Consider the following 26021-nt stretch of genomic DNA (forward strand, 5'->3'; position numbering starts at 1 on the left):
TTGGTTCTAACCTAGGTCTTTGCGCATCACAATTCTGGATCTTGACCATCTAAGCTACCATTGCCTTCTCAGTACGAACTGTAAATAACAATGTGCCTGCCCAGTGAATCCATTGGAAAGTGCTATTTCAGGGCATGAAAAACTACCACACCATTTGCCAGAGTTCATTTATAGCTTTTCTGTAACTTAGCAACTGGTTTTGGAATCTCTAGTCTTTGTAGGGCTTTGGGCACCTAAAGTTGTGCCTAGTCGGTCTAATGAGCCCCGGAGGTGCAAAGACCCTCGGGTCTTTGCTGGTCAGGTGCTTCCCCCACTGGGGGACACTAAAGGGGGTCCCAGACAGTAGAGGGTGGGTAACTCCGGTCTATGGTCAGAGGGTAAAGTCTGTGCTGAATCTTGCTGGCCCCTTTCCACACTTCTGGCCAATTTGAGTCATCAAGGAAATTGAAAGGAGTAATGAGGAATAGGTTACTCTCACTTGAAGGGGCAGCGAATGTACTTGCCTGTGGTGACTCACGGAAAGAAGCAGTTAAGCAGGACCATTTGAGAGCGACTTTCTCTCCCGAGAACTGTGGACATGTCTGGGAGGCGAGGGACACTGAACTAGATTGTCCGTTGTTCTCGAGAATCAAGCATAGCTCCACAGCGGTGGTCCTCGGGCCTGCATGGGCCTGTCTCGAGCTGCCTCACCTGGCAGTTATGCTTGCAGTAGCAGGGCAATCATCCAAGCGTTCTGCATGAGGAGTGACACTGAGGACCGTCTTCGTTAGATTCCAGAGTACTATCTGGTCTGGTGCCCACTGTCAGGGGCCATGACAAGGATGATCATGATTGGAAAGGTCAAGGGGTGCTTAGAAGGCTGTGCTCTTGCACCAGGATAGACCTTCTAACTGTAGGCCATCAGTGTTGCAGTGATGTGTGTTGGAGCCTCGTCACTGAATGGGAAAGGCTGATCCAGAACCGTGCTCCTCAGAAACTGTGGGGGCTAGGCAGTTACTTGCATATTGTGCTATGGAAAGAACAAGTGATAGAATTTGAATAGAGTGTAGAAGGAATGGAATGATATATTTCTCTATTTGAAAGATGACCTATGGTAGATATATTTATGACAACTCTGATTCTTTCTGGATGTTGAAAGACATCTCTAAATGACTAAATAATACTTACTGCAATATTACCATTGTGCAAGTAATATGCTATTGTAGGTATTGCTTTTGGAGAATAAGGGCAAAACAATAGTCTCCTTATAGTACAGATGCCAATTGTATTTCAAATACTTCTTCTGTCTTTGACTAAGTGCCTAGATGCAGAACGCAGATACAGTTGGACTCCTGAATGTAGCAACTATGGGTTAAACAATTGCTTTGCCTTTCACAGTTTACATGTTGAGTTCCTATAATATTTACATATTTGGATAACTTTTGATGGTCATCTAATACTCCTGAAAACACAATAGACTAATGACTCACATTAGTGGCTCTGCTTGGGCTGTTTGCTTTCATTCCAGTGACACAGCTGGAGCATAGTTGCACAGAATGATTTTGAAAACCTTAGTGAAGTTGATTCTTTGAAAGGTCATGTTTGTATAGCAGTTGATACACTGAAAAATTGTAAAATTGAGGATATCTATGAAGATACCATTTTACTGACAAAGAAAATTGATTTGGTTGTTACACATCTTGCCAGTGCATATGAGCAGTTTTTGATCTTGCTGGTTGAAAAACATTGTTTGTTTGTTTGTTTGTTTGTATGCTTTATTAGATTTTTGTGAATGATTTATGTTTCCATTTGGCTACACAGCCTATAAGCCTGCCATCATGCAGAAGCACAGGGGCACTTTCCTATCATCTATTGTTTTCTCTGTGCCATTCCCTTAGAGCTTTGCTACATTCTTTCTACTTGGAATTTCCAAATGCTTCATCACCCACTTTCTTTGTTTAACCCCAATATATCCTGATAATTTCAATTTTAAAGGCATCTGCTGCCAGGAAATCCACTCTTTTCCTACAATCTGGGGTAAATTCTGTTCTTGACAAATTCTGTATTCGCAGTGCTTATCCCCACACTAGTACATATCATAACTCTTGTCTTGCTTCTCTGAATTTCCTGTTGGCCTTTTACAGTCTTTGAAGAGACTGATTTTATGTACCAGAATAATCCTGCTAGGCATGAAGAACTTGCTACAGGGTAAAATGGACATGAAGTTATAGGCATCAATTCAAACAATATACACTTTTTGAGAATTAACTTGGCAATTCTAATGTCTGTACAAAATGGGTTTCTCAGTTTAAGTTACAGTGACTATGTTTAGTTCACATAATCTACCAAGGTAATCTGAGTAGTGATCTATATGTACATGAATGACTGCTTTAAACATGGCAATAGTTAAAAGAAATTTCAATTTTTCACTTTGAAATTAAATGTCTCAAGATGATTACTTGATTTATGATTGGCTAAGATTTCTGTGAATTATTTTACATACTTGTGAATGTTTCCTAATTCATATCATTATTAATAATAACATTTTAAATTCTTCCAATAAAATAACTTTTGCAGAGTAAATTTAAAAATGAAGATAACGGAATAGTATATCTTATAGCATTTAACTCAGTTTTTAATATTCTTTTCTCAAACTTTTAAAAGTTATTCATTTTCTTTGTCAGAATACAAGGAAATAAGTTTCATTACAGCACTTTTATGCATATGCTTTTATTCATATACATATTTATATACATAAGATTTTATTGATTGTATTGAACATGTGTAATGGAATTGTCCATTATTGTCTAGATAATTACCAAGCTTATTCCTTTCCATGAACAAACAACTGAATGCATTGGAAAAACAGAAGACGCAGCCTTTTTGAAATACAAATTAGTGACTTTATATATTCAGAATGGGAGAAGCTTGAGACTGGAAGTCAGTTGAACTAATGCTGGTTTGGATATTTAATAGGCCCCTGGTGTCCTTTCCTTTCCAGTACTGGATCTGTCTAAATAATCCCCAAGGTGTTTTGCTACTATATTTCTTGACAGAGTCTTCTGAGCACAAAAAGTCATCATCTAAGGGAGCCTGCCTTAGTTTTTCCTTAATGCTTGTCATCTTGTAACTCCTCCTCATGTATATTTCTCTCTCTCTCTCTCTCTCTCTCTCTCTCTCTCTCTCTCTCTCTCTCTCTCTCTCTTTCTCTCTCTCTTTCACTCTCTCTCACTCTCTCTCTCTCTGTGTGTGTGTGTGTGTGTATGCAAATATTGCAGGCTAGGTGAGATTGAGTGGAAGTGGATGTTAATGGCTTGTATGTGTAATGTGTTTTCATGTATGTAGGGGCACATATGTATGGGTATATGTGCATATGTGTGCATGTGTCTGTAGAGACCACATGTTAATGTTAATGTTGGGTGTCTTTAATGAGTCACCCACAAACCAGCTTGTCCCTGGGATTCCCAGTCTTCAACTGTCCAAGGTATAGGTGAGCAGCCACACTCACTCACCACTGAGTACTGGAGATCTGAATTTTTGTCCTCACATTTTTGTGGCAAGTGCTTTATCCACTATTTAACCACCTCTATTATTTTTTGAAAAATATTATTAAAAATTGACATTTATGTCCTTTATTTTCTTTCTGAAAAGTTTGTTGGTGGCATACATAAAAGCTTTTGACTTTTAAATGTTGATTTTGGATCATTCCACTTTGCTGAAAATGTACATTTGTGAGTTTTCTGCTGAAGTATTGTAAGCACAGGATCACATTTTCTGCGAATAGGGATCATTTGACTTCTTCCTCTCTTATTTGTATCCCTGGGGGTATGTAAACAAGTTTAGCACTGTGTATATCACTACATAGGTTTTCAAACATAGACTTATTATATGGCCTAGCTGTCACACTCCTGGACAGATACTCAAAAGACCTTAAGACCTACTACTGACATACATTCAATGCATGTTTACTGCTTCAGTATTCACACTACCAAAGAAATGGAAGCATTTCTTTCCATTATAAGCTTAATAGAAAAAAATGTATTATATATATATATATATATATATATATATATATACACACATAAACATACATATTTACATATGTAATGGTATTTTAGCCAACTGAAAAATTAGCTGAAATCATGGCATTTGAAGACAATTGGATGGAACGCGAGATTGTTATGTTAGGTGAAGTAATACAGATTTAGAAAGAGGGAATTAACAGATTTTCTCTCAAGTGGGTTTGAGGTAATTTTTATATGATTTTATGCATGTGTGTGAGTGAGTGAGCATAGTTCTTTAAACTAGAAAATGAAGCATAAGAGAAGAAAAGAAATCTTGATGAGAAAAATAGAACAGCATGATAGAATAAATATCATATAAAAACATAATTGGGTGTGTAGTAATTACTGTATTATTGTTGTGATAAACCACCTTTACCAAGGCAACTGATAGAAGAACAGATTTTTTGGGCTTATAATTCAAGAGGGATAAGAGTTCATCATGATGTCACAACTCAGCCTGGGGGCAGACCTGGTGACCCAGCACTCCTCCCACATCCAGATACAGCTTGAATCTCAGGAGGTCTGTAATAACCAGGCTCACAGATGAGACACTCCCTGCCCCAATAACTGGCCTACTTGGGACTTCCAGGAACCCAGTGGAGACAGACCCTATCTGCCCTGCCCTGCTAAAGACATGTCTTCCTTCTGGCCCACAACTCAGCCTGGGGCAGAGCCAGTGCTCCAGACCACTTTCCACACCCAGAGACAGCTAGAATCCCAGGAGCTCCATCACAACCAGGCAAACAGGGTCACAAGAAGGACAGGATCCAGTCAGTGACAAAAAGGCCAGTTAAAACCTGACATAACTAGATGGTGAGGGGCAAGCCAAAGAACATAAGCAATAGAAGCCAATGTCACTTGGCAACATTACAATCCAGTTTTCCAACCACAGCATGCCCTGGATTCTGTTAACACACCTGAAAAGGAAGACTTACACCTAAAATCACATTTCATTAGGATGATAGTGGACCTTAAGGAGGATATAAATAACTCTCTTAAACAAATACAAGAGTTTCATGTGGTCTGTGAGTAGAAACTTGTGTATTGTGAGCTTTTGGGTTTATATCCAATTATCAGTGAGTGAATACCATGTGTGACATTTTGTGATTGTGATATTTTCTAGGTCCATCCATTTGCCTAGAATTTCTCGAATTCATTTTTTTTAATACTTTATTAAGTTACATTTCAGATCACCATCCCAATTCCCCATACCTGTTAATCCCCTATCCCATCTCTCTTCCTCCTTTTCCCCAGTATAATCTTTAAATTGCATGCAAGCATTAAGGTCAGTTCCAGGTTGAGGAAGTAGCAATACAATTGATGCAAATAGTCCAGGAACAAGGAAGATAATTAACCCAGGTAATCAAAACACATGCATGACAATAAACAGCTTCCTGTGATCACTCCTGCTATCACTATTTCTAAGGGCTTATCAGAATGATCTAAGTATCTGAGCCTGCTTCCCTGTCCTAGCCCAAATTCATTTTCATGCCTGAAGCCAATTTCCTCTTTCTAGTTTAGGATTTAGATTTCTGCCTTTAAGTACTTCTTTTTTCTAGCCTAAGATTTAGATTCCTGCCTGAAATTTCTCCTTTATTCTATCCTAGGATTTATATTTCTGCCTGAAATTACTTCTTTCTTCATAGAGGTAGAAATATCAATTCACAAATGTATTTGGAACAAAAAAAACCAGGATAGTGAGAAGTATTCTCAACAACAAAAGAAATTCTGGAGGAATCACCATCCCTGACCTCAAACTATTCTACAGGGCAATAGTAATAAAAACTGCATGGTATTGGTACAGAGACAGGCAGGAAGATCAATGGAATAGAAATGAAGATCCACAAATGAGCCCACATACCTATGGTCACTTGATCTTTGACAAAGGAGCTAAAACCATCCAGTGTAAAAAGGACAGCATCTTCAGCAAATCGTGCTGGTTCAAATAGAGGTCAACATGTAGAAGGATGCAAGTTAATTCATTCATATCTCCTTGTATAAAGCTCAAATCTAAGTGGATAAATGATCTTCACTTAAAAGCAGACACAATGAAAGTAATAGAAGAGAAGGTCGGAAAGACTCTCAAATACCAAAGCACGGGGGGGGGGGGGGAGTTCCTGAAAAGAACACCAATGACTTATGCTCAAAGATCAAGAATTGATAAATGGGACCTCATAAAATTGCAAAGCTTCTGTAAGGCAAAGGATATTGTCAATAGGAAGGAATGGCAACCAACAGATTGAGAAAAGATCTTAACCAATCCTACATCCGATAGAGGGATAATATTCAAGATATACAAAGAACTCAAGAAATTAAACTCCAGACAACCATATAACCCTATTGAAAAATGGGATACAGAGCTAAACAAAGAATTCTCAACAGAGGAAACTCGAATGGCTGAGAAGCACCTTAGGAAATGCTCAACATCCTTAGTCATCAGGGAAATGAAAATCAAAACAACACTGAGATACCACCTCACACCAGTAAGAATGGCAAAGATCAAAAACTCACATGATAGTAGATGCTGGCAAGGATGTGGAGAAAGAGGAACACTCCTCCATTGTTGGTGGGATTGCAAGCTGGAACAACCACTCTGGAAATCAGTTTGGCGTTTCTTCAGAAAACTGGACCTTAGGATCCAGCTATACCATTCCTGGGCATATACCCAGAATATGCTCCAACATATAATAAGGACATATGCTCCACTATGTTCATAGCAGCCATATTTATAATAGCCAGAAGCTGGAAATAACCAAAATTTTCCTCAACAGAGGAATGGATCCAAAAAATGTGGTACATCTACACAGTGGAGTAACACTCAGCTATTAAAAATATAGAATTTGTGAAATTTTTATGTAAATGGATGTATCTAGAAATTATCATCCTGAACAGCTAACACAATCACAAAAGAACACACAAGGTATTTACTCACTCTTAAGTCGATGTTAGCCCAAAAGCTTGGAATAGAAAAGACCCAACCCACAGACCACATGAAGCTCATGAAGAAGACCAAGTGGGGATGACTCAGTTCTACCTAGAAAAAGTAAGAAAAATAATCAAGGGAGCAAATATAGAAACAAAACACAGGACAGAAACTGAAGGAGGAGCTATCAGGAGACCATTCCACCTGGGTATTCATCCTATGTACTGTCACCTTAGCTAGACACTTATGTGGATGGCTGGAAGTGCATGCTGTCAAGAACATGATATAGCTGTGTAGTTAGAGGTCTGCCAAAGACTAACGCATTCAGAGGACAATGCTCACAGCTAACCACTGATATGATCAAGGGTTTCCCAATGGAGAACTTAGAGAGAAGACTGAAAGATCAGAAAGGGTTTATGACCCCAAGAGCAGGTGGAAAGCAAAAACACCAAATAACCAGAGCCCTCCAGGTGCTAAACCACCAGCCTGGGAGAACATAGGGAATGACCCATGACTCCAGGAGTATATGTACGGGAGGATGGCCTTGTCTGGCATAAGTGGGAGAGGAGTTTCTTGGTCCCATAAAAAACAAACACAAACTGGGGGGGAGATCTGAGGGTGGAGAGGGGGTAGTGGGGGGGTAAGTGTGGGCACTGCCTCATAGAAGCGTGGAAAAGGGGGATAGAATAGGAGGTTTCTGGGCCTTAGGAGGAAGTGGGGTTAGGGGATAAAATCTTAAAGGTAAATATAATACCCAATTTTTAAAATAGAGACATAAATGGAAAAAAATGAGAAAAAAAAGAAGGAAAAAATAGGAGATTTAATAACATAAAGGGAAGGACTTAGAAATTCAGGAGGCAATTTATGTTAATGGAAACAGCATCATAGCAACTGGAAAATCACACCTTCATAGAAGCAAAAGGCGGGGATGGGATAAGGGGTTCCTGGGTGGTGTTGAGAATGAGATAAGGTGATAAAATTTGAGCTGTAAATATTACAACCATTTTTAACTAGGGAAAATAAAGAAAAATTGTTAAAACCAACATTTTAAAAAAATGTCAAACCTCTAGGGAAAAAAATTTTCTTGATACTAAAACTTTTTCTGAGAATTGTATACTGCAGAATACAAAGTCTTGGTGTAGCTACTCATCAAGCATACTGAGTAGACCTTCCCAAACCTCTGATGTCCTGGAATTCCATCTGGATGCAGTGAAGACACAGCATCAGAGGCTTCTCAGTTTACTCTTTCCAACACACCTCTTCTAATATCTCAACGCTCATAATCACCTGGAAGAAGTTAAAGAAGAGCGAGCACCCCTATACCCTGGGCATGGGGACTACGGTGGTTAATATTTGTCTGTCTTTCTAGGGAAAAGTAGTAGTTTTGTTGGAACAGGGAGGATTAGCTAGGACTTATTGCATAGCCATATCTTATTGGTAGAAATCTGTATAATTAATATCAAGATGAAGTTATAATTTCTTAAATGGTACAAAATTTACTTTGATTTCAAATTTAAGGTTTTTATTCATATGAGCTTCTTATTGATATAAATGTGAGATGAATATTGATACTCTCATGGGCATTGTGCCTGTATAAACACACTTAGGAATACAAGGCTTAGACCCAGTTCTTCTTTAACTTTTTAAACTGATTTGGGACTGTTAGCCTATGAGATAAGGGACTATAGCAAATTCATGGGTTTGAGTTTATTGTTAGGGTATTTTCAATATTTTACTTAGAAAGTGCTGAGAGGAGTTAACAGACAACAGTCCAGGATACCTTACATTTATAGTTGGTTTTCAAAACATCAGAAGTCCATAGAATTGAAGTCTCAAACATTTCTATATTAATGTTCATTTTGATTAGAGACCTGTCTGCTCCTGAAAGCTTCCTGCCGTGGATTCTTAGAAAAAATTGAGCGTCTTTGATGTTACTCCAGTTGTGCAGTGAGAGCCACTAGGCAAGAATTGCCTCTTGCTATCTACAGACAAATTACTGTCCAGAAAAGGACACACTTGCAGAATAGTCAACTGATTATAACTGCCCAGACAGAGTAATCAGCCCTTAATAATTCTCCACCACTAAGTTCTGTCAGATGATTCTGGGCCAGAAGGCTGAAGATCAGATGCTCCAATGTTTTGTAGTACAGGGACTGTCCAGGTGTTCAGTGGTATCTATAAATTGGCAATGTCTTAGAAGCTATGCTTTGTACTTCCCATGATTTCAGTTAACTCAGTCATTCTGGATTTCTGATGGAGTTAAAGACCTATAGTCTCATAGCCAATCCTGGCTATTTACTTTGAGAGAAAAGGTATGAGTGGATAGTTTTTAGCTGATATTCATTCTAAAGCCAAGAAAAAAATGCCAGGTTCAGAACTAAGTGCTTTAGTTAGGCAAGATGACAGTGGTTCTGGTTAGTCAACCAAATGATGGACTGAGAATTAGGACTATCTTCTACCTCACTGGTACAATTAGGAATAAGTATGCTCTAATTGCATTTTGAGAGAAAAAATTTATTTTGACAGGAAGGGTGAAGCTAGGTGATGAGAGAGAGAAAGAGAGAGAAAGAGAGTGGGGACATGGAGGCAGACGTTCATGTGTCTCCACCAGTCAGAGAGTTGATACATCTAGTTTGTGTATTGGGTTACACTTCTGATTTAACATTACCAAACTTATAAAGCCTTTGATTAACATTTTAAAAAATGTATAAAAGCAAAAAGAAAAGGGGGCATGGGATAGGGGTATTCTAGGTAGGGGAAATGGAGAAAGGGAGTGATATCTGAAATGTAAATAAAATATAAAAAAATAAATAAAAAGAATGCTGTGTCTTCAATGCTCCAGATGGAATTCCCAGACCTCAAAGGTTTGAGCAGGTCAGCCCAACTTGCTTGTTGAGTAGATACACCAAGGCTGATCATTCTGCAATATACAATTCTCAAAACAAATTTTAGTATCAAGATAACTTTCTTTAAGAGGACTGACATTTTAGTAAGGATGTTGGTTCTAATCACTTTTCTTTTTTTCCCTCTTTTATTGGATATAATATTTACATTTGATTTACAATTTCATTCATAGTTACATTCATTTAGAGTTTCAATATTTGCATACTTTTTTCTATATCTGTCTTCATATAAACCAAAATTTTCTACAAATATTTTATGTTTTTTAACAACTTTTTATATTTACCTAATTTTTATCACTATTTTTTTAATACAAAACCTTTAATCCTATCAAAATTTATTTCCATGCATATATTCAATTTTTCTGTAATTTTTCTTAAATCATCTTCAAATAATATTTAATTAATTTCAAATAATCTTAAATAATATCAACTTTAATTTTAAACAATTTTAAATAATTTTAAATAATTATAATTGAGAATATGAAATAATTCTCATTATTTTTCAGTAATTTTCATTTAGGACATTAATTTCAAAATGTATTTTATGTATGAGATTTAAATATTTTTAAAATAAATTTAATAATATTAAATAGTATTTGAATAATTTTAACTAATTTTCATTTAGGACATTAATTTCTAAATGTATTATTTGTATAAGATTTAAATCATTTTAACAAAAATTATAAAAATTATTAAATAATTTTAAAATAATTTTAATATTTTTAAACTATTCTAAATAGTTTTAATTTAGGAAATCAATTTCAAAATGAATTTTTAAATAATTTGTAAATAATTTAAAATATTTTAAATAATTAACATTTACAATGATAATTTTCAAATGGGTATTGAATAAAGTTTTCTACAATTTTTAATAATTTCATATAATTTTAAAAAATTTTAATTAATTTTAATTTATGACATTAATTTCCAAATGAATTTTTAAAAATAATTTTAAATAATTTTAAATAATTTTGACTTAGGACACTACCTTCTAAATAAAATTTTAAATTATTTCTTAATAATTTTTAAATCATTTAATATAATTTTTTGTTTAACTTCTGCCATCACTCATAATATCACACAGGGTCATCTTTTTAACTTTTCACATTGTTTTTCATCAGATAAAAGATCTGAAGAAGACATATTTCACATTTATTGAAAATAGATTTATTAGTCCTAAAATATAAACTCATTATAGTATCATGAATTATATATTATACATTATACTCTGAGGAAATAATATTGCATATAGATAGATGATAGATAGATAGATAGATAGATAGATAGATAGATAGATAGATAGATGAAACAAAATACATGCATTTCAATTTGGGTTAGGAAAATAGCCCCAACCTAAATATATATATATATATATATATATATATATATATATATATATATATATATATGTATAATGCATTTTGTATACATTATAAATAAATTATTTAAAATATACATACAAATATATATATGTATTAATCATATATAAATATATATTATGAATATATATATAAGATTTTATATATAGTATATATAATATATATTAATTACAGTTTTCACTCAAATTTCTTGAAAATTGTGAAGCACACTGGTTCTAGATAATTTAGATTAACATCACTTAGACTATAGGGGAAGATCTGAGGATCCCTGGTTCAAAGCAGATAGATCAGAAGTTCTCTTTATTCATACAGAAATTTGGTATTATGCTGTAGGTCTGAAGTCTACATGAGAAAGACTAGAGTGCATTTGCCTATCTGGTAAAGACAGAATATGCCCAAGGACCCCATGAGCCCTTGACAATGATGTGAGTCCCACTTTAGTTACTGGGGAAAGTGTGAGTCTTTCTGGTTCTATATCAGAAACACAATTTCAATTACCAATGAACAGAATGAGAATGTTGACATATCCCGAAACTATTAAGAATACCAATCTGTAGAGGCAAATATCAGGGAAAGCAAAAATTTCAATGACTCTTATATCAGGGAAAGATCAAGAATCAAGTTGGAGGGTAGAGAAGGCTGATACATTTCCTTATCCAGTCTTCATGGAAACCTAGAACATCCATGTCATGCAGGCCAGGCAGCAGTGAAATCAATCTCCATCACACTAAGGGGCAGTTTCCAGCTAGGTCTCCTGATAAATCAGCTGCCTATTTTTGAATATGGCATATATTTCTTGTTTTTGCTGACCAACTTTAAAATATATATCCTGGGTTTATAACTTTAAGATCTTCAGGCACCAGAGTCCTACTCTTTGGATAGAGGTCATGAGTTCAGAGGATCAGAGTAAGATGCACTCAGTTAAAGTAAAATAGTGATAGTTGATTTTTCAGCAACTAGGTCAGATCAAATAGGCTTAGATCCACATTAGTCAGAAGAAGCACATGCTATTCTCCATGAGGAGCACATTGTATAGCATGCTGTTTTGACTACAAATTGTGAGATATTCTTAATCAGAAAAGGAATCCTTACCATGCTTTAGTCAGAGGAACCCACCTGATGCTTCAATGTGTATGTGAGGCAGCTAAGAGTAGTAGTTGCAAGTTTGACAAATGATTGACTAGAAGAAAAAATTTAAAACTCCTGTTGTTTTTATGGGGCACAGAGTGCAAAAACATCAGGGTGGCTTTTAAATTTAAAAAAAAAAAGAATTGAAGATGCCATGGTAAAGAAAATTAGGGACCAGGCAATCCTGTTGAGATGGGCTTTCTTAAAGCTTCCATTTGGCAGGCTGGGATGCTCTGATGCCTTTTTGGGAAGAAAAGGTATGTAGGGAGTTTCATAAGGCAGAACCAGAATGTTTCATCCATTGTTGATATAGAAGACACATTTCTGAATTTTTTTGAAATAAAAAGCAACCCTGAGGCACAATGTCTTAGATGGGGCCTTTGAGAGTCCATCTCTTTCACCCTGAAACATTCGGAGGCTGCCTGAAATGGGGAGGGTAAACATATCCAATATCCCTTTGGTGAGAACTGGAAAGAGTGAATCGACATTGGTCAGACTGATTAGGACTGATAGTTTTTTTAGGGGAGAGGATATTACTGCATCTCCCCCTTTGCAGAGGAATCCCTTTGAGATTGCTTCAAACAAAATGTGTATATCTTTGGTCACCTAGGGCAAGAGTTTCCCAATACATGTACCCAGGTTCATATTGGAATGCTGGGTCTCACTCTTGGTAACTATGGTAAGGTACCAGGTTTTCTAGTTGACATATGTCATGATGGAAATTTCCTTGACTAACAAGAATATAGTTGCACTCCCTTTTGGAACTGTTGCAGGGATGAATCACCATAAGATATGAACCAAAGCTGTGGGCTCCTGTCTGGAACTAATGGAATGTTTTCCTTCTTCTTGGACAATAGGAACATGTTATGAGCTCTCCTTAGTACAAACAAGGGGACTTATATCCTCTTGGGTTGAGGATGAAAGGTTGGCACCCCCTTAGGGACTGTCTCTGTATAGAGATGACTCAGTGTCTTTTTGGTCTTCAAGAGAAATTTTCAGGTCTCCCTGCATATCAGAGGCATAACTCTTTCTTCTCTTGGTAAAAGTAGTGTGCTGGGAATCGCACAAGGAGAGGTGGAATGCCTAAGGCCCTCTTTATGAGATGGAGTGGTTTGTGTGCACTCTTCTTTAGAGATGGAGGATGCTATGCCCTCTTGGTGAGTATTTTTCACTTTTCTATCTTTTTTGGAAGAGGAAGAATGTCTGAGCTCTTTTTGTGACAAAGGGTATGGTTTGCAGGTCTTATGGTCAGAATTGAAATCTTGAGTGTTTCTATGGCATAAAGAGGACTCTTTTGATGTGCTTTTTGTATACTTGGACTGTCTGTGAATGCCTTGGGAGATGTGGTACTTCTGAGACCCTGCTCAGTAGATGGCAAAAATTCTATAGAACCTATAACAAAATCTGAAGTCATAAAAGTGGATTGGGTAGATGGCAGAGGTCCTTCTGACTCTGTACTAAGTGATGAAGAAGGTGAAAATCTGAAGGGATCTTGTGCAAGTGACAAAGGTTATATAATCTTTCAGGTGATAGGTAGTATTTCTGCAGTGTTTTCCATACATGTCAATGTTTCTAGTGTACTCAAGCAGATTCAGAAACTCTAATATCTTCTGGATCAGATGTTGACTTTCTTAAAGCCTCTTTTTCCACTCACATCCCTGGGGGCTCTTGAGATAACAGGAAAGTTTCTGAAGGCCCTTGGTCAGATGTCAATGTCCCTAGAACACAATGGGCATACAGGAAAGGTAACAATGTCAATAAGTCAGGTTGTGACACTCTCAAATCAAATTTGGCAGATGGAGATCATCCAAGACCCACTATGGAAGTTTGGTGATAATTTTTAATATCCTGGTGAAGCATTGGTTATTCCTGGTTTCCATGTGTACAAGTATAACATTCCAGATTCTCCTGTAAAAACAGGCAAGGGTCTCGAGGTTATTCAACAGATATCATAGGTCCAGAATTAACTTGAACACTTAGAGACATTGTCAAAAGCTCTAGGGAAGATGATACAGATCCTAGTGTTCCTTGTCCAGATAAAGAAATTATCATAGGACATTTGGAAGAATGCATAGATCCTGAAGATTCTGAAGCATTTTGATGTATTTGTTGGACTCACTGAGTGAAATTCAAAGACTCATTTGGTCTCCAGCATGAAGATGAATGTCGTAGAGTACTCTCTGTCCATTTAGAGAGAACAAAAGTCCCTTCTACAGAAAGAGAAGAATCTGAAAGCCTTAGGGAATTAAGTAAGGGAATAAACTGGGCAGATATTGAAAGTCCTAGAGGTAAGCCAGCAGATACCATATGTTCTGGGGTAGCTGTTGAAGTTTTTGCACACCTGGTGCAGATGGTGAATATACTAGAGGCCCCTGGGGAGATGGCAAAGGCTGTATAAAGCCTTGTGCAGTTGCAGAAATTGTCAGAGATCTTTGATCAGATTTCAATGATCCTGCCATCTTTTTATGAGGGTCAGCATATCCCTGACACACTTGAGCAGATGGTGAGTCTGCTTCAGTGCACCGTGTAAAAGTGGACTGTGTTCCTATATCTATATCCTAAGGCATTTTGCTGAGATGAAGAAATTCTTAATGTGCCTTGTGTACCTGTGCCAGTCTTGACTGTGACTTCAGACTGAGAGGAAAATACTAGAGCTACCTGTGTAGATTTGGTCTCTCTTAGAGCATCATGGACACAAGAGAGATATCTAAGAGCCTCATGGGCAGACATGGAAGTTTCTAGACCTCCTTCTTGTGTACTTGTGGAAGTTGGAAGGGAACTTTTGTTAGCTGGAGAAGGAAGTAACTCATTTTGTGTAGAATGTCATGTTTCATAGCCAACTTGATGGGCAGAACAGATTCCAAGGATCCTTTGGAAGATAAGGCAAATCCATAGGCTTTGGAGTATTAGGAATATGTTCAGGACACACTTGTGTGCATGAAGAAGAACCAACTGCCCTCTATGCAGATTGGAAAAAGTCTATACTATCTTGTGTAGGTGGAGAAGATAGCTGATACTCTTGAAGGAATAGGGAATTTCCCAACCCCTTCTCAGAAGTTTGGGGAGATCCTATGGATTCTTGTGCACAGGCAGAATTTAATGAATCTCCTTGTTTAGATGTACAAGATCCTACAGACTCTTGTGTATGAATATCACGTCCCATAGGCCCTTGTTCACATGGGAATGGATTCATAGCCTTTTCTACAGATGAAATATGCCTTAGAACATCTGTTGTAGATGTGTAACATCCAAGAGCCATTTCAAAAGATGGGATAATGTCTAGAACATTTTATACAATAAAACTTTTTATACATATACAAATGTATTCTGTCTAACATACCCTTTATGAGTTAGGGTAGTACTTGGAGAACTTGGTACAGATTTGGGAAATCTTAGCATCTCTGGTGTATTTGTAGAAAATTTAGGAGCCTCTTCTATCAAAGCTGAATGATTTAGAGTCTCCTGGATAGGCAGGGAATGTTGTATCATCTAAGCACACTGTACTAGTATGGTGATTGGATGGCTCACTGGCATTGTTTTGACACAACCTTGGCTCTTTTGGACCTGATGACATTCAGGAGGGCCCTTATGGATGGTAAGGGACATTTGATTAATTCTCTGTCAGATATGGATTTTTTGAAGACAGGTTGTTTAGAAAAAGGATCTTTCAGTGTTGTTTTGATAAGGAATTTCCAGGGTTCCTTTTCATAGAAGGAGAATAATTTATTCTTTTTTTCTGTGGGAGAGCAGATTTGAGAACATGTCTTTGACCATCTTCTGTAGAGTGGGAGAATCCTAGTGCCCCCTGACAGAAGGGGAATGCCCCAGAACCCCTGGTGAAAATGGTGAATGTACTAGATTAGTTTGTGTGTGTGCAGAAGGCACAATAATAATTTGGGTAGATTCAGGGTTTTCTTCCACATCTTGTGTATGTGCTGAACACTCAAGAACCTCATCTGGAAATGGAAAGGGTCCTTGAGGTCCTGATGTACTTGTAGAAAATTTTGTCCTTGCTTGGGGAGGTGTGAGCATTCTGATGCTCCCTTCTGGAACTGCAATTGCATTTAATCCTCTTTGGACTGTAAGAGATAATCTAAGCCCATTTTTTTAATGGTGAAGGACTTTTAAATTCTTCCTGGTCTAATGGGCAAGGTCTGAAGTCACCTTGGTCAGCAAGCTCAGGTCTCAAGCTCACTGTACTGAAAGCAGATTGCATAGGAAACTTTGTGGGAGATGGAAATACCTTTGGCTGTCTTTGTGAGAAGACTTATCTATCTGCCCAGATTTGTCAGCTGTCAAATGTGTTAAACTCTCTTGGGACAAGTGGTCTGACTTAATCTATTTGAGAATTGTTAAAGGAACATCATAATTTGAAAGTGAAAGGTGTGCTGAGAAGACTGTGCTCTCACATCCTGCTTGCACCAGGATAGCACCCTCTAATGGGAGGCCATCTCTGTTGTGGGAATGTCTGTTGGAGCCTTGTTAACTGAATGAGAATGGCTGATTTAGAACCTTACATCTCAGAAAATTTGGGGGCTGAACAATCACTTGGGCATTGTGCTATCGAAGAACAAGTGATAAAATTTGAATACAGTGTATGGAGTACATGGAATGATATTACAGATATTATTCTGTATTTTAAACATGACTTATTCTACATAAATTTATGACAACTGTGAGTCGTCCTGGATGCTGAAAGGCATCCTTAAATGACTAAAAATACCCACTACAATATAATTATTGTATAATAAATATTTTAAGTATTGTTTGGAGAATAAGGACAAAACAATAGTCTCCATATGGTACAGATGCCAGTTGCATTTCAAATGCTTTCATCTGTGTGTGACTAAGGCATAGATTGAGAACAATGATGCAGTTGGACTTGGGAATATAGCACATATGGACTTAAACAATTTTTTGTTTGGCACAGCTGGAACATAGTTGCACAGAATGATTTTTTAAACCCTTAGTCAAATTGATTCTTTCAAAGGTCATGCTGTATAGCTGTTGATACACTGAGAAAGTGTAAAATTGAGGATATATATGAAGATACAATTTTACTAACAGAAACTTGATTTTGTTTTTACACATCTTGCCAGTGTTTTGTGCAGTTTTTTGATCTTGCTGGGTGAAAGGCATTGGTTTGTTTGTTTGTTTGTGTTTGTACTTTATTTTATTTTGGGAATGATTTCTGTTTCCATTTGGCTACAAAGCCAATAAGGCTGGCATCATTCAGAAGCACAGGGGCACTTTACTATCATCTAATTATTTCCTTGTGCCATTACCTTAGTGCTTTGCTGCATTCTTTCTTTTTGGAATTTCTAAATTCTTCATTACTCACTTTCTTTTTTTGACCCAAATATATCCCAATAATTCTAATTTTAAAGGCATCCGCTCCCAGGAAATCCTTTCTTTTCCTACAATGTGGGGTAAGTTCTGTTCTTGACTAATTCTGTATTCACAGTGGTTATCCCCATACTAGTACAAGTCATAACTTCGATCTCACTTAATTAAATTTCCTGTTCGTCTTTTACAATCTTTAAAGAGACTGATTTTATGTACGAGAATAATCCTGCTAAGTGTGAATAATAGCAGGGTAAAATAAACACGTGATTATAGGCATCAATTCAGATACTATACACCTTTGGAGAATTAATTTGGCAATTTTGATGTCAGAACAAAATCAGTTTCTAAATTTAAGTTAAAGTAAATGTTTTGTTTTTCATATGATATGATATGATATGATATGATATGATATGATATTTACCTTGATATGTTATCAAGGTAAAGTGAGTAATGTTTTATATGTATGTGAAATACTGCTTTAAACATAGTAACATTTAAAAGTAATTTCAATTTTTCTCTTTGAAATTAAATATTTGAAAATTTTGATTTATGATTGTCTAAAGTTCCTGTGATTTACTTTACATACTTGTGAATGTTTCTTAAATAATATTATTATTAATAATAACATTATTAATTTGTTCAAATAAAATAAGTTTTTGCATAGTAAATTTATAAATGAAAATAACTGACTAACATATTTTGTAATATTTAATTCAGTAATTAATATTCCTTTCTCAAGCTTGTAAATGTTATTCATTTTTTTCAGCAGAATATAAAGAAATAAGTTACATTACAGCATTTTCATTATTATGCTTTTATTCATACACATACACACAGAAATATATATATATATATATATATATGCTTTTATTGCATGTGTGTAATGGAATTATCCTTTGTTGTCTAGATGATTACCAGGTTTATTACCTTGCATGAACAAACAACTGGATGCACTGGAAAGCTAAAAGACCAAGACTTGTCAAAAAACATATTAGTAACATTATATATTCCGGATGGGTGAAGCTTGAGACTGGAAGTCAGTTAAGCAAATGCTGGTTTGAATATTTTATAGGTCCCTGGTGTTCTTTCCTTTCTAGTACTGGATCTCTCTAGATGATGACCCAGGTTCTATCCTGCTATTTTTCTTGTCACAGCCTTCTGGGAGAAAGAAGACACCACCTCAGGGAGCATGCCTTAGTTTTTTCTTTCTGCTTATCATCTTGTAACTCCTCCTGATTAGGATTCTCTCTCTCTCTCTCTCTCTCTCTCTCTCTCTCTCTCTCTCTCTCTCTCTGTGTGTGTGTGTGTGTTTGTGTGTGTGCATGTATGGCAGGCTAGGTGAGTGTGAGTGAAGTTGGATGTTAATGGCATGTATGTGTAATGTGTTTGCATTAATGTAGGTACACATATGTGTGGTTATATGTTTATGAATGTGGCTATCAAGACCACAAGTTAATGTTGAGTGTCTTTGATGAGACTGTACTTTATTTACTAAAACAGGGTTTGGCTTGTGTTGCTAGTCAGCTTGTCTCTGGGATTCCCAGTCTCCAACTGTCCAGAGTAGAAATGAGCAGACACACTCACTCACCACTTACTACTAAAGTTCTAAAGTTTGGTCCTCATATTTGTGTTGCAAGTGCTTTATTCACTCAACAAACTACTAGCCTCTATGATTTTTTTAAAAATATCATTAATAATTGGCTTTTATGTCTCATATTTCTTTTTTAGAAAGTTTATTGGTGGCATACAAAAAGCTTTTGACTTTTAAATGTAGATTTTACATCATTCCACTTTGCTGAAAATGCTTATACATCAGTTTTCTGCTGAAGAATTTTAAGCACAGGATTACGTTCTGCAAATAGAGATTATTTGACTTCTTCCTATCTTGTTTGTATTCCTGGTGGCATGTACACTAGTATAGGACTGTGTAAATCACTACATAACTTTTCGAACATAGACATATTATGTAGACTAGCTGTCACACTAATAGACAAATACTGAAAAAACAGAAAGTCCTACAAATCACAATATGCAATCTATGTTTATTTCTATGATATTCACATTAGCTAAGAAATGGAATGTTTTTTTCCCTTATGAGCTTAAGAGAAAAAAAAATATATAGGCATATATACATATATATGGTGGTATTTTAGTCAAACAAGGTAGCTGAAATCATGGCATTTGGAGACAAATGGATGGAAAGAGAGATTGTTATGTTAGGTGAAGTAACACAGATTTAGAAATAGGGAATTAACATAGGTTTTCTTTCATGTGGGTCTGCGATAATTTTTATATATTTTTATACATGTGTGTGGTCGAGTGGTGGTAGTTCATTAAACTAGAAAATTAAGCATAAGAAGAGAAATAGTGAGAAGAAAATAGAAAAGCACAATAAAATAAATATGACATAAAACCATAAATGGTTGTTTGGTAACTACTGTATTATTAATGCGATAAACCAAAATTACAAAGGCAACTGACAGAAGGACAGATTTTTTGGCCTATAATTTTAGAAGAATAAGATTTCATCATAATGTCACAACTCAGCCCAGGTGCAAAGCTGGTGTCCCAGAACTCCTCTCACATCCAGAGACACTGTGACTCCAAGGAGGTATTTATAACCAGGCTCACAGATGAGACAACCCCTGCCCCAATACATGGCCTTAGAGGGATCTCCAGGGACCCAGTGGATGCAGACCCTATCTGTCTTGCCCTGCTAAAGACACATCTTCCTTCTGGCCCACACCTCTACCTGGGCAGAGCCAATGCTCCAGACCACCTCCCACACTCAGAGACAGCTTGATTCCCAGAAGGTCCATTACAACCAGGAACACAGGCTCACAGATAGGACAGGATCCAGTTACAAACAGTAAGGCCAGTTAAAACCTAAGATAACTGGATGGTGATAGGCAAGCCCAAGAAATAAGAAAGAGAAAACAATGCCACTTGGCATGATTACAAACAAGTTCTCTAACCACAGCAAGCCCTGGATACTCTTAACCCACCTGAAAATCAAGACTCCAACCTAAAATCTTATTGAATTAAGATGATAGAAGACCTTAAGGAAGACATAAATAATTCTCTTAAAGAAATACAAGATAACAGAGGTAAACTGCTAGAAACCATTAAAGAAGACACAACCCCTAAAGAAATACTAGCAAAACACAATCAAATAGGTGAAGAAATTGGACAAAATGATCCAGGATATTAAAAGGGAAATAGAAATATGAAAGAAAACACAAAGGGAGACAACACTGGAAATGGAAAATCAAGGAAAGAGATCATGAGTTAAAGATACAAACATCACCAATAGAATACAAGAAATACAAAAAGAATCTAATGTGTGGAACATATCTTAGAAGATATTGATGCAACAGTCAAAGAAAACACAAAACACCAAATATTTTTAACCCAAACCATTCAGAAAATTCAGGAAACAGTGAAAAGACCAAACCTAAAAAAATAGAAATAGAAGAGAGGAAAGATTCCCAATGCAAACTGTCAGAAAATATCTTCAACAAAATCAAAAAAGAAAACTTTCCTAACATAAAAACAGAGTGGTCATAAAAGTTGTAGTAACTATTTAAAAAGGGGCTGGAGTTCAAACCTCATGTCTAAGCTGTGGTGTCTCTGGCTAGATAAGATGCCATGTTCAGTGGCCAGAGGGCACTTGGTCACCACAGCTAGGAACAGCCCATCAGTAAATAATAGCCCTGCCACTTATGAGATGCCAGCATGGAAGATAGCTCTGCCAATCTTCCATGCTGTGTCTGCAAGCATGGGCAATGCCCAGACCATCCTGACATACATGGGGGCCCAGTAGAAAAATGAGACTCTAATGCTTAAAGATTAAGCAAAGGCTTACATATTTGGTAAGGATCAAAAATAAGATGCCCTTACAAGCAGAGGTAAAACCCAATACCCAACCTACACATACAAATTTCCTTTGAGTCCCTCTTCCCCTCTATCTCTCATCTCCTCTCTCCTCTCATTCCTTCTCTTCTTTCCCCTTTTCTCCCTTACTTCTCCTCTTTCTCTCTTTATTCCTATCACCTTAGCTCCTCCTACACATAAACATACAAGAAGCCTAAAGAACACTAAATAAATTGGAACAGAAAAGACATTCTTCTCATCACATTATAATTAAAACACTAAATGAACAGGCTAGAGTAAGAATATTAAAATTGGTAAGGGAAAAAGCCAAGTAATATTATGAAGGAAGACCTATTTGAATTATACCAAACTTCTCAACAGAAAATGTGAAGCCAGTAGATCCTGGACAGTAGACCCTAAGAGAATACAAATGCAAGCCAAGGGTACTATATGCAAGAAAACTTTCAATCACCAAAGTGGAGAAACAAAGGTATTTTGTAATAAAACAAAATTTAAAGAAGACATTTTCACTAATCTAGGCTACAGAGAATAATAGAAGGAAAACAGCAACACAAAGACAAAAACAAAGAAAGTAATCACAACTCAGAAAAAAACATATATTCTGTAATTGAGCAGTCTGAGCAATGTCCTCTCAGTCTGCATTTCCTTACAGCTCTAGAACAAAAAGAAGAAATGACATCCAAAGAAGTGGCGGCAGAAAATGATAAAACTATGGGTAGAAATCAACAAATAGAAAAAGAACAATACAAAAAAAAATCCGTGAAACAATGTATTGGTTCTTTTACTAGAGTGCTAAGATCAACAAACTCTTATGCAAATTACCTAAAAGGCAAAGAGAGAATATCCCAATTAGCAAAATCACAAATCAAGAGGGGGACATATCCAGAGACACCTGATAGGTGGAAAAGATTTTCAAAATGCTTCATTCTACAAGGACTCTTACTCAACCATGATAATTGCTGCTGCCTTCATAATAACCAGCATATAATAATATGGAAACACATATATCTCCATAAGCTAAATAATTGATGAAGAATGTATGGTATATTTATAGAGTGGAATATTACTCAGCTGTTATAAAAAATTAACATCATGATAAATTTTCAGGCAAATGGTTGTAAATAGAAAAAAAAGACATACTGAGTAAAATAACCCAGTCCCAAAAAGATAAATATGGTATTTATTTATTTATATGTTGATATTAACTGGGCTGGATGTTTTATTTTTGGTCAACTTGACACATGGTACAATGATCCAAGAGCAAAGAAGCTCAATTGAGAAAATGTTGCCTTAAAATTGGGCTGTACAGGCAAGACTGAAGGACATTTTCTTAATTAATAATTGATTGGGAGGGATCATGATCATTGTTGGTACTACCATCACTGGATTTGTGGCTCTGAGTTTTCTATGAGAAAGCAGACTGAGCAAATCATGTGGAACTAGCCACTATGCAGTACCCAACCTTTTTCTCTGCATCAGCTTCTGCTTCCAGGTTTTTGTACCATTTCTGTTTCTATTCTGTCTGCCTTCAATGATGAAGAGCAATAAAGAAGTGTAAACCAAGTAAGTCCTATTCTTCCCAACTTGATTTTTGTCACAATGTTTTGTGACAAAAGAAACACTAAGACATTTGATACTATATAAGTGATGTGTAGTCTACAGTCTGTAGATTCACAGAAGTTAGGTATAGAAGAATACATGGATGTCCTTGGTATGGGGAAATAGAGTAGAATGTATTGGTAGACTGGGATGGACAAGAATGAGAAAATCAATTGGCATGGGGAAGGAGATTGCATTGAGGGACGGAGTGCAGGGAGAGATAGTTGGAATTGAGAGGCATTTGATGCATGATATGAAAACTTAGAGCAGTGACCATATTCTAAAATATGTAAAGGTGAGCCTAAAGACTAAGTCTCTTATTAAGGAAGGAGACTGAGTGCCAATTGGCCATCTCATGTTACCAAACAATGCTACCACTACAGGTACTAAGTTCCATTCCATAGAGTTGTTAGCCATGGGGATGCCATGCAAATCTCCAATCAACTGAGGACACTGTCAAAGACAATGGGCTGTTCTCCGCAAACTGACTCTGGGGCTCCACTGCTGAGGAAAATACCAACACAAATCAGTGATCATGAAGAAAGCAAGCTGTTGACTACACAGGGCAATCACTCATACATTCTATTACCTTTGTTTCAGGAAGATACTCTGGAGTCTAACAAAAGAAAAGTGCTAACTCTAACCCAGCAACAAAACCTTTGTTATGAATCTTTTCTGCCTGCAGGACATGCTAGGTTAATGTTGTAGATAACTTGTGGGAGTGAATAAAGAGTAACTGATTTCACTTAAAGTGAATTCCACAAGATGAAACCCATACAAAGGACTGCTTTTCTCTGCCCAGTCTTGTCTTGCATTGACCCTGGATTCCACAAGGATATCCTGGAGGACCCATGGATTCCATAGCCCTAGGTAGGAAGACCCACACACTGCCTTAAACCAATGGCTGGGTGCTGAGAGCACTCAGATTTCAGGGGATACACAACCCTCTCCACCCCTGCAGAAGAGCACTCCCCATCTACCCCTCTCCCAGATCTGAGGCCTGGACCAGACCTCTGCCCTGTCTGCTCTTGTGTGGACCCTGGATTCTTCCCAAGACATTCTGGAAGGTCCACTCAACACAGAGCCAAAGAGGAACAACTGAACTCAGGGCTTCAGACAGCATATGTTGAGATATCCTAGAGGAGACACTGCACTCAGATCAGTGGGCACCTTATCCTGAGACATCCTAGAGGAGACACTTCACCCAGAATACCAGACATCTGTCTGGTCTGCTATCTTGGAGGCACCATATCCTGAAACATCCTAGAGGTACCACTGTACTCAGTACAGCTGGGGAAGATCACAAAGATATCTGGACCCTGAAAAGATCAGACATAAGCAAGATAACTGGAAAAGCAGGCTTTAGTTAGAGACAGCAAGTACAGGTAGCACTACAGTTAACAAGATGGAGAAAGTCAAGCACAGAACATAAGCAATAGAATCCAAAGTTACATGGCATCATCAGAACACAGTTCCCCCATCATAGCAAGCCCTGAACACCCCATCACACCACAAAAGCAGGATTCAGAGTTAAAATCACTTCTCATGATGATAATAGAGGACTTTAAGAAAGACATAAATAACACTCTCCAAGAACTTAAGGACAACACTGGTAGACAGAAAGAAACTTTTAAAGAGGAAGCACTAAAATCGATTAAGCAATTCCAAGAAAACACTACCATCAGGAGAAGGAAGTACACAAAACAATCCAGGATCTAAAAATGGAAGTAGAAAAAATAAAGAAATCACAAAGTGAGACTACCCTGGAGATAGAAAACCTAAAATAAGAATCACAGTCATAGACACAAGTATCACCAACAGAATACAAAAGATAGAAGAGAGAATCTCATATGCAGGAGATACCATGGAGAACATTGACACAACTGTCAAAGACAATGCAAAATACAAAAAAGCTACTAACCAAATATATATAGAAAACCCAGGACACAATGAGAAGGCCAAACCTAAGGAAAATAGGTATAGATGAGGGGGAAGACTCCCAACTTAAAGGACCAGTAAATATCCTCAACAAAATTATAGAGGAAAACTTCTCTAACCTAAAGAAAGAGATGTCCATAAATATACAAGAAGCCCACAGAACTCCAAATAGTTTGGACCAGAAAAGAAATACTTCCAGCAACATAATAATCAAAACATCAAATGTAGAAAACAAAGAAAAAATACTAAAACCAGTAAGGAAATAATGTAAAGTAACATAAAAACGCAGACCTATAAGAATTATTCCAGACTTCTCACTAGAGAACTTAAAAGCCAGAAGATCCTGGACAAATATCATACAGACCATAAGAGAACACAAATACCAGCAAAGACTACTATACCCAACAAAACTCTCAATCAATATTGATAGAGAAACCAAAGTATTCCATGAGAAATCCAAATTTACACAATATCTCACCATAAATCCAGCACTTTAAAGGATAATGGATGGAAAACCACACAAGGAGGGAATCTACAACCTAGAAAAAGCAAGAAAGTAATCTTCCAATAACCCTAAAAGAAGGTAGCTATACAAACATATCTCCACTGCCAATAACAATAATAATAGGAAACAAGATTCATTTTTCTTTAATATCTCTTAATATCAATGGACTCAATTCTCCAATACAAAGATATAGACTATCAGACTGGATATGTAATCAGAACCCAACATACTGGAAATGCACCTTTGTGACACTACCTCAGAGTAAAAGGTTGGAAAACAATCTTCCTAGCAAATGGTCCAAAGAAACAAGTGGAAGTTGCGATTCTAATATCAAATAAAATAATTTTTCAAACAAAAGTAAGC

Source organism: Arvicanthis niloticus (assembly GCF_011762505.2).
Source record: "Arvicanthis niloticus isolate mArvNil1 chromosome Y unlocalized genomic scaffold, mArvNil1.pat.X SUPER_Y_unloc_4, whole genome shotgun sequence".
Taxonomy (NCBI): domain Eukaryota; kingdom Metazoa; phylum Chordata; class Mammalia; order Rodentia; family Muridae; genus Arvicanthis; species Arvicanthis niloticus.